Source organism: Nicotiana tabacum, chromosome 7 (genome assembly GCF_000715075.1).
Source record: "Nicotiana tabacum cultivar K326 chromosome 7, ASM71507v2, whole genome shotgun sequence".
NCBI classification, from domain to species: Eukaryota; Viridiplantae; Streptophyta; class Magnoliopsida; order Solanales; family Solanaceae; genus Nicotiana; species Nicotiana tabacum.
The window spans coordinates 130646065-130655431 of NC_134086.1; the positions used below are offsets into that span (position 1 = coordinate 130646065).

Sequence of the window (9367 nt, forward strand, 5' to 3'; positions counted from 1 at the left end):
CATTCAAACTTGTTCCAATCATCAAAATACCACAAACAACACCAAAACTATCAAATTACATCGGATTCAAGCCTAAATTTCTTAAAAACTTCCGAAATACGCATTTGATCAAAAACCCGACCAAGACACCTCCGAATGATCTGAAAATTTGCACACAAATCCAAAATCACCTAACGAAGCTACTGCAACTCTCGGAAGTCCATTCCGACCCCTGTATCATAATCTCACCTACCAACCGAAATTCGCCAAAATACTAACTTCGCCAATTCAAGCCTAATTCTACTCCGGACTTCCAAAATCAATTCCGATCACACTCCTAAGCCATATATCAACCCTCGAAGCTAACCGAAACACCGTAAATCACATCCGAGCCCTCTAACTCAATAGTCAACATCCGGTTGACTTTTCCAAAACAAGCCTTCCTTAAAGAGACTAAGTGTCTCATTTCCTTTCAAAACCAATCTGATTTAACTCTAACATACCAAATACTGATAATGAAACATGAAGAAGCATAAAATGGGGGAAATAGTGCGGTAACTCATGAGACGATGGGTCGGGTCGTCACAGCAAAACACACTTGGGACAAGAAAATATTATGATTTCGGTTCTCAAAGGGTGAAATTGAGTACAGTTAAAGGCTGTTTAAACTAGTGAATTAGTTTTAGTTAATTCTTGTCTGTCGAAAGTTCTCAATTTTGCTTAAAGTGTTTAACTTTATATTTTCTTTTCTTTTTTTCTCTAGGACGAATAAATATTTAAGTGTGGGAGAATATGATAAGACAAAAGTACCATGCATAAATTGAGTTATTATTTATTTTTTTAAATAAAAATATTGTTATTATTGTTGCAGGAATATCATGATTTATTAAGAAACTCCGTAGCTCAGCAATTGACGGAACATGTCCGTGAAAAAATACAAAGTTTCGATTTATAAAGAAAATCTAAGGGAACAAAGAAAGAAAGAAAGAAATGTTTTTAAGAAAAGAAAAGCTTGATAAAGAAAGAAGAACAATGCTCCTGGACACATGATTTATTTCATGTACACACTTTTTTTTAAGTAAGAAGAAAATGTCACTTGCCAACTTGGAAACATGTGATGAGCACAAGTTTAAAAACCAAAGCTGCAACTTGCCAAAATCGGAAGAACAAGTTGCCAAAACATATCCATTCATGAGCCTTGCAAGTTGCCAAATTGGAAGGTGCAACTTTTCAAATCAAAGAGAAACGGTTTTGGACAAGTCTATAAATAGCACTCCTTTGAGTTGTTTTGGGAGAGTGTGGGAGCAAATATAATTTCTCTATCTTAAGTCATTTTCTTTCTTCTTCGTCTTCAGTTATTTAGTGTAGGAAATTACTCTAGTTCCCGTTTTTAATTAAATAGTGGGAATTATTCTCCTTGAATATCTATTTCTATTTTCTTATTCAATGGGCAAGAATATTTCCATTGTCAGTACTAACTCCATTATGGAGTAACTTTTCTTGTGTTGGGAGAATGACAGATCTTAATATTTCTATATAATAGTAGATATTATTCCTCAATTTCACATACTTGAGCTGAAGCTTTTCATTTAAATTTTATCCGCTTTTGTAGTTAGGTGTTATTTAATTTGTTAGCATCTATCTATTTCGTACTATATATTAACTTCTTACTAATTCTGTAATCGAAAGAGGCGGAAGAAGTAATATAGTTAATTTTGGTACTGATAGATGTTGACTTTTATTTAGTGACATCTAGCTTTTATATGTTAAAATTTGAGTCTACACTTATTTGTAATCGAAAGAGGTGAATATTACAGTAATCAATTATATCAAGTAGGGTAACCGAAAGGGACCTACTAAAAAGAGCATATTTTAGTTCAAGTATATATTTCTGGTTATTTAATGTTACCATTTTAACGATTAATTAGTATAACCGAGAGGAGTGCAATTAATTATTTAACAATAGTAATAATATATAAATGTAATCGTGAGAGGCATTTATACATTTATGAGAAATAAAAATTGAAGAATAAATATATCTACTGTATAATAAAAATATTAAGTGAAGGCACGATCCCAACACCCTTTTTATTATATTTGTGAAAAACTAGATATTTTCTATTGCTTTATTCGTGCATTTTTAGTTAGTTAATTCACAACACAACTCTTTCTGATTTTCTCAAATAGTAATTAAAACAAAAAATGTCTGTAGAATAGATAAATCAATCTCTATGGGTTTAACATCTTTCTATATTATTATTTGACAGAGTACGAGTTTAAATCATATACGCCAGACACTCGTCAGCCAGCTCGAGGCGGAGGTCGAGCAAGTAGAGGTCACCCTAGAGGGGGAGGCTAGGCCAGATATTATGCTCTTCCTATTTGGACGGAGGTAGTTCCATTTGACTCTATCATCACATGTATTGTTTCGGTCTTTCATAGAGATGCATCAGTCTTATTTGATCCAGTCTCCACTTATTCATATGTGTCATCTTATTTTACCCCATATTTGGGTGTATCCCGTGTTTCCTTGAGTTTTCCTGCCTATATATCTACACCTGTGGGAGATTCTATTGTTGTTGACTGTGTGTATCAGTTTTGTTTGGTTGTTATTAGTGGTTTTGAGACTAGAGCTGATCTATTGTTACTCAGTATGGTATACTTTGATATTATTTTAGGCATGGGTTAGTTGTCACTCTATCATGTTATTATTGATTGTCACGCCAAGACCTTGACGCTGACTATGCCATGATTACCACGGTTAGAGTGGAGAGATATTTTATATTATACTCCTAGCAAGGTTATTTCATGTCTAAAGGCTCAGCGGATGGTTGAGAAGGGGTGTGATGCGTATCTAGCATATGTGAGAGATGTCAGTATTGATACTCCTACCGTTGAGTTATTTCCGGTAGTGAGGGATTATCCAGATGTGTTCCTAGCGGATCTTTTGGGCATGCCGCCTGATAGGAATATCGACTTTGGTATTGATTTGTTATCGGAAACTCAACCCATCTTTATCCCACCCTATCGTATGGCCCCAGCAGAGTTGAAAGAATTAAAGGACCAATTGCAAGAGTTGTTTAACTTAGGCTTCATTCGGCCCAGTGTGTCGCCTTGGGGTGCTCTAGTCTTGTTTGTAAAGAAGAAGGATGGTTCTGTTGCGCATGTGTATTGATTATAGTCACTTGAACAAGGTTACAATGAAGAACATGCATCCATTGCCACATATTGATGATCTATTTGATCAGTGAAAGGGTGCCAGAGTGTGCTCCAATATTGACTTGAATTCAGGCTATCATCAGTTGAAGATTCGGGAGCCAGATATCCCGAAGATTGCAGAACTTGGTATGGTCATTACTAGTTCTTTGTGATGTCTTTTAGGTTGACCAACTCCCCAGCAGCATTCATGCACTTGATGAACAATGTATCCCAGCCCTATCTCGACTCATTCATCATTGTATTTATTGACGACATTCTGGTGTACTCTCAAAGTTGGGAGGATCACGAGCAACACCTGAGGAGTGTACTTAAGACCTTGAGAGAAAAGAAGTTATATGCAAAATTCTCAAAGTGTGAATTTTGGCTAGATTCAGTGGCATTTTTGGGTCATGTAGTGTCTAGTAAGGGTATCAAGGTAGATCCGAAGATGGATGAAGCAATATAAAGTTGGCCCAGACCATTCTTAGCTACGGAGATCTGGAGTTTTCTTAGTTTGGCGGGGTATTATCATCGATTTGTATAGGGTTTCTCATATGTTGCAGCACCTATGACCAGATTGACCCAGAAGGGTGCTCCATTCAGGTGGACCAAGGAGTGTGAGGAGAGATTTCAAAAGCTCGAGACTGCTTTGACTACAACCCTAGTGTTGGTATTGCCTACTTGTTCGAGGTCTAATACTATGTATTGTGATGCGTCGTGTATTGGTCTTGGTGTGGTGTTGATGTAGGATGGTAGGTTGATTGCCTACGTGTCTAGGCAGATGAAGGTGCATGAGAAGAACTATCATGTCCATGACCTTGAACTAGCATCTATTATTCATGCCTTGAAGATTTGGCGGCACTACTTTTACGGTGTCCCTTGTGAGATCTACACTGACCACCAGAGTTTTCAGTATGTGTTCAAGCAAAAGGATATTAACTTGCATCAGCAGAGGTGGTTAGAGTTGCTTATGGACTATGATATCACCATTCTATATCATCCCGGGAAGGCTAATGTGGTGGTCTATGCCTTGAGTCGTAGGGCAAAGATTTTAGGCAGTCTTGCATATCTACCGGCAACAGAGAGACCATTAGCTTTGGATGTTCAGGCCTTGGCCAACTAGTTTATTGGATCGGATGTTTTTGAGCTGAGCCGAATTTTGGCTTATGTGGTTTCCTAATCTTCTCTTTATGATCGAATCAGAGAGCGTTAGTTTGATGACCCATATCTGCTTGTCCTTAAGGACATAGTTCTGCACGGCGATGCCAAAGAGGTTACTATTAGAGATGATGATGTATTGTGGAAGCAGGGTAGGCTATGTGTGACCAATAGATGGTTTGTGTGAGTTGATTCTCCAAGAGGCTTACAGCTTGTGGTACGCCATTCATCCAGGTGCCGCAAAGATGTATCAAGACTTGAGGCAGCATTATTGATAGAGGAGAATGAAGAAGAACATAGTGGAGTATGTAGCTTGCTTCCTAAATTGTCAACAGGTGAAGTATGAGCATCAGCGGCCAGGTGGATTCCTTCAGAATCTAGAGATTCTAGAGTGGAAATAGGAACGGATCACCATGGATTTTGTTGTTAGGCTCCCACAGACTTAGTGGAAATTCGATGTAGTTTGGGTAATTATGGATAGGTTGACCAATTAAACTCATTTCATTCCAGTAGTGACTACTTATTCTTCCGAGCAGCTGGCTCAAGTTTATATCCACAAGAATGTCAAGCTTAAAGGTGTGCCGGTATTCCATTGTCTGTGACTGGGGTATGCAGTTTACATCGCGGTTCTGGAGGGCCATACAACATGAGTTAGGTACTCAGTTTGAGTTGAGCACATCATTTCACCCTTAGATGGATGGACAGTCTGAGCGCACTATTCAAATATTGGAGGATATACTCTATGCATATGTGATAGAGTTTGGGAGTTCTTGTCATAAGTTCTTGACACTTACATATTTTGCCTATAATAACAACTACCATTCGAGCATTAAGATGGCCCCGTATGAGGCTTTGTATGGTATACGATGTCAGTCTCCAGTAGGTTGGTTCGAGCCAGGTGAGGTGGCCTACAGGTTCGCATTGCCACCTAGTTTATCAGCAGTCCATCCAACGTTCCATGTGTCCATGATCTAGAAGTATCACGATGATCTGTCCTATGTGTTAAATTTCAGCTCGGTCCAATTGGACAAGGATTTGACTTATGAGGAGGAGTTGGTGGCTATTCTAGCCCGGCAGGTCCGACAGTTGAGGTCTAAGAGTTATCCTTCAGTTTGAGTGTAGTGGAGAGGTCGGCCGATTGAGAAAGCCACCTTGGGAGACCGAGCATGATATGTGTATCCGTTATCCTCATCTTTTCACCACTCCAGGTATGTCTCTATACTCGTTTGAGGACAAATACTTATTTTAAGAGGGGGAGGATGTAACGACCCGACTGGTTGTTTTGAGAGTATTAGCCCAGATCCCCTATTTATTGCTCCCTCTATTTCAGTTTGTGGGTATGTGACTTACCAGGATGCTTGGTGTCGGTTTCGATTGAGTTTCGGAGTGGAATGAGACACAAAGCCCCTAATGTAAAGTTTGAGTCGTAAGAGTTGATTGTAGTTTGACGTGTATGAAGATGACTCTGGAATGGAGTTTCGACGAATCCAATAGCTTCGTATAGTGATTTTGGTCTTAAGAGCGTGTCTGGATATTGATTTGGAGGTTCGTAGGTCCTTTCGGCATAAATTGGCAAATGTTAGAAAGCTTGAAGATTTTGGAAATTTTGACCAGGAGTGGACTTTTTGATATCGGAGATGGATTCCGATTTTGGAAGTTGGAATAGGTATGTAATGTCATTTAAGGCTTGTGTGCAAAATTTGGTGTAAATCAGAGTTGTTTTAGTATGAATCGCCGTCGGTTCTGAAATTCGGAAGTTTATAAGTTCTTAGGCTTGATTTGATGTGTGAATCATAATTTTAGCACTGCTTGATGTGGTTTTTGGCCTCGACTAGCTTTGTTATGTACTTTGGAACTAGTTGGTATATTCGGACGAGGTCCCGGGGGCCCCAGGTGTTCTAGATTGGATCATATTTTGGATTTGTGCAAATACAGAAGCTCCCAGTTCTGGTGTCATCGCACCTGTGGTGGGATTAGCCGCTGGTGCATACTCACATAAGCAAGCTTTCAATCGCATATGCAAAGTTGGCATTGCCCAGCAGTGGTCCCAGAAGCGAGAATTTCTCCGTAGAAGCGCCTTTGCTTCTGCGATGGTAGATGCGCAGCCTTTCTCTGCAGAAGCGGTCTCGCAGATGCGAGCCCTTATCCGCAGAAGCGGAAGCCTTGGACTTAAGTTGAAGCCGCACCTTCGATGGTTTTTCCATTGGTGCGGCATCGCAGAAGCAACCTATTGGCCGCAGATGCGGAAGTCACTAGGCAGAAAAAAGGAAATCGAGGGTTTACTTTCATAACTCATTTTGGGACTTTGAGAGCTCGGATTGAGGCAAGTTTTGAGGGATTTTCAGGGAAAGCATTAGGGTAAGGATTCTTGACTCATTTTTGTATAAATCCCATGAATCTATTGTTAAATACACCTTATAATTTGTGTGTTGGAGTTTAAAATTGGGAGAAAAGGTGCAAAAGTTCTTAGACCGAATTCTTGAGTTTTGTAAGCCGAAATGGGATCAAATTTTTTTAATACTTCTTGTATGGTTGGAGTCGATATCGAATGTGTGTTTGATTTTTGTAATTTTGGTTGGGTTCCGAGACGCGGGCTCAAGTTGACTTTTTTGGGCGATTTTCTAATTCTTTGCTACAATCATAATTTTATTATTTAAATTAGTTTCCTATAATAATATTTATAGTATGAAATTATTTTGTCTAGATTCAAGCCATTCATAGTAGAAAAATCGAGGAAAAGGCCTTCTAATTGATTGATTGAGTGTGTTTTGAAGTAAGTGACTTGTCTAACCTTGTATGGGAAAAATTCCCCTTAAGATTTGGTATTGTTATGGTAATTTGCAATATGTGAAGGCTGTGTACGCAAGGTGACGAGTTCGTACATGGGCTAAATGTTAAAATTCTTGTTTTAGCTAAGTAGTTTCCTTTTATGCCTTAACTGAGCTACTCTAGCATGTATAATCATCATGTTTAGCCTAATTTCACATGTCTACTTGTCTTATCTCTTATTTGCAACTTGTACTATATGCTTAGTTGACTTACCTGCTTTTTTGATTCCATATTCATTATTTAACTATGGGATTCTTTACTTGAAATTGCTATCCTTAAAATATCATTGTTTCAGTTGTTATGTTTTGATTTTCGTGATTATTGTTGAGGTGATTGTTTGGTTGTTTCACGAGGTTTCTGTCGTGCGATTTTTGTTGTTGCACGAGGTTTCTGCCGTGAGCTTGTTATTATTACATGAGGTTTCTACCGTGTGGTTGTTATTGTTTGCACGAGGTTTCTGTCGTGTTGTTGTGATTATTGATCCACATGCGGTGATATACGGTCTAGGTGTTGAAACACATGCGATGAGATAAGGTGGGCTTGTTAGGCGTGGCTAGTAGGGGAACTACTAGAAGCCATGCAGTGTGATAAGGTGGGGTAAAATGCAGGATGCAATTTCGGGATAATAATTTTCAAAACAAAATATAAAGGCTCCCGTGGTGAGATAAGGAAAGACTTGAGTTATTTTACATTTGGGACAACGAGGCGGTACCTCGGGAGTGGCCCTATTGATTTTCTCTATCTGTTGTACTTTGTTTGTTGTTCCCTTAATATTTAAGGTTGTGTACCCTTTCGTGTTGTATTTGTTGTTTCTTGATTCCGTGTTATTACTTTTCGTAAATTCTTTATTGTTTCATTTCCCTGTCATTCTTATTATATCATTATATCTTCTGCCTTGTTCTTATTATCTCTAGTAGGTCCCATACCTGACCTAGCCACTACTCTATCGAGGTTAGGATTGGCACTTACTGGGTAACATTGTGGTGTACTCATACTACGCTTCTGCACATGTTTATGCAGATCCAGGTACATCTTATCAGCCTCGGTATTAGTGTATGGAGTTACTTGCTTATAGGAGACTTCAAGGTACACCTTCCTGTGTCCGTAGGCCTCGGAGTCCCCTTCAATCCTATCTTTTCCTTGTTTCTTTATGTTTCTTCATAGAGAGTGATGTATAGGTTTGTGCAACATTGTATCTAGAGCTTGTAACTTATATCTCACTGGGTTTTGGGAGTTGTATTCATATTGAGTTGCAGTTATTACTTTATATAGTTGTTGGCATTTTGAGTTTTTAGTTATTTTTTCAGTTATTCTGTATGTTTGTTAGGCTTACCTAGTCTTAAAGACTAGGTACCATCATGACATCTTTATGAGGAAAATATGGGTCATGGCATATGTAATTTCTAATCAGGTGTGAGAAAATAATTGATGCTCTTGGCATTGAGCTCAATCAAAGGGGCCAAAAGCATCTTCATTGAGACAGAACATGTATGATCCAAACTACAAATCATATCCAATGCAAGCTTATTGTTTGGTGAGTTTTTATACACCATTGCTGAATAACTCATCTGAAAAATCTATTAACAAATTGAGCTCAAACAAACATGTGTCTTAGCACCCATGAAGAAGTATGCATTGGAGCAAGCTTGGTATACTTTGTTACAGAAAAAGGTGAATAAAATAGGGGGTCCCGCCTGCACACCAACACATTATCCTAGTACGAAATACTCGTTAAGAGTAAAACAATGACTCATGGGGAAAAAAGGAGGAATCAGTGGTAAGAGCATCAAGATCAGGGGCGAAGCTATCCTTGTCCCAGGGGAGTCAATTGACACACCTTAGCCGAAAAATTTGTATATATACTATATGTTGAATTCCCTCGGCTTCTTTGTGTGTTTACTTCTTTATATTTTTAATTCCCTTCGCGAAAATCCCGACTTCGCCAGTGATCAAGATCTTCTCTTCGAGAAACATTCGCACTCTATACTCTACTTAGTTAATACACTTTTACTGACTGATCCACCGCTGTACGCTGGAAATAAATATATCAAAATTTTACTAGATTATCAATAATTCACAACCCAATATAGCACAGTCGACAAATTAACTACCTAACTGCTAAAAATTAAGATTTCCTTACCGCAATGATTCATTTATCTCAGGTTTTCCTAGAGAGTAGAGAGCATTAACATCTTGTTTGAAT

At 38.5% G+C, this 9367-nt stretch overlaps 1 long non-coding RNA gene across 1 annotated transcript; it reads left to right on the top strand.

The window, feature by feature from the left end:
* Nucleotides 1–1277: 1277 nt before the first annotated feature.
* LOC107826509 (uncharacterized) lies at nt 1278–8427 on the top strand. Its single transcript, XR_001657292.2, has 2 exons — nt 1278–2371; nt 8185–8427. It is a non-coding gene; the product is annotated as an uncharacterized LOC107826509 (long non-coding RNA).
* The last annotated feature ends 940 nt before the right edge of the window (nt 8428–9367 follow it).